Here is a 798-nt window from a genome sequence, read left to right as displayed (position 1 = left end):
TTGATTGATTCAATATCTGCCTTTTGATAAGTCCGAACTGTTCATAGCCTTTTTTTAGCTCACCTGGTCCGAAGGACCATGGTGAGCTTATGCCATACCGCAGCGTCCGTCGTCCGTCCGTCAACTTTTCCTTTAAAACGCTACTAGTCCTGAACGGCCAAGTAGATTTTGACTAAATTTGGTCTGGAGTATCCTTAGGCCAAGGGAAATCAGTTTTGTATAACTGGTGGGTGTGGCCCCCCTGGGGGCTGAGGGGCAGGGTCCAATAGGGGAAATATAGCAAATTCTTTAAAATCCTTCTTCTTCTGTAGGAATATAAGGATTTGTTCCATATTTGATCTGAAGCATCCTTGGGTGAAGGGGAACCAATTTTGTATAAACGGTGGGTGTGGCCCCCCTGGGACCTGAGGGGCAGGGCCCTATAGGGGAAATAGAAGTAAAACCTTTATAATCCTTCTTCTACCATATGGATTAAGGGATTTTATCCTAATTTAGTCTTGAGCATCCTTGGACAAAAGGGACTCAATTTCATATAAACAGTGAGTGTGGCCCCCATGGGACAGAAGGACGGGGCCCAATAGGGAAAACATAGCAAATTCTTCAAATACCTTCCTCTTCTGTACGAATGACAGGATTTTGTCAAAATTTGGTATGAAGCATCATTGGGTGAAGGGGAACCAATTTTGTATAAACGGTGTGTCTAACCCCCCTGGAGGCAGAGAGGCAGGGCCCAATAGAGGAAATAGAGGTAAAACCTTTAAAATCCTTCTTCTACCATACGGGTTTAGGGATTTTATT

This window comes from Mizuhopecten yessoensis, unplaced genomic scaffold (assembly GCF_002113885.1).
Source record: "Mizuhopecten yessoensis strain PY_sf001 unplaced genomic scaffold, ASM211388v2 scaffold11169, whole genome shotgun sequence".
NCBI lineage: Eukaryota > Metazoa > Mollusca > Bivalvia > Pectinida > Pectinidae > Mizuhopecten > Mizuhopecten yessoensis.
The sequence above is the reverse complement of the archived record's forward strand: the minus strand, read 5'-3'. Positions refer to the sequence as shown.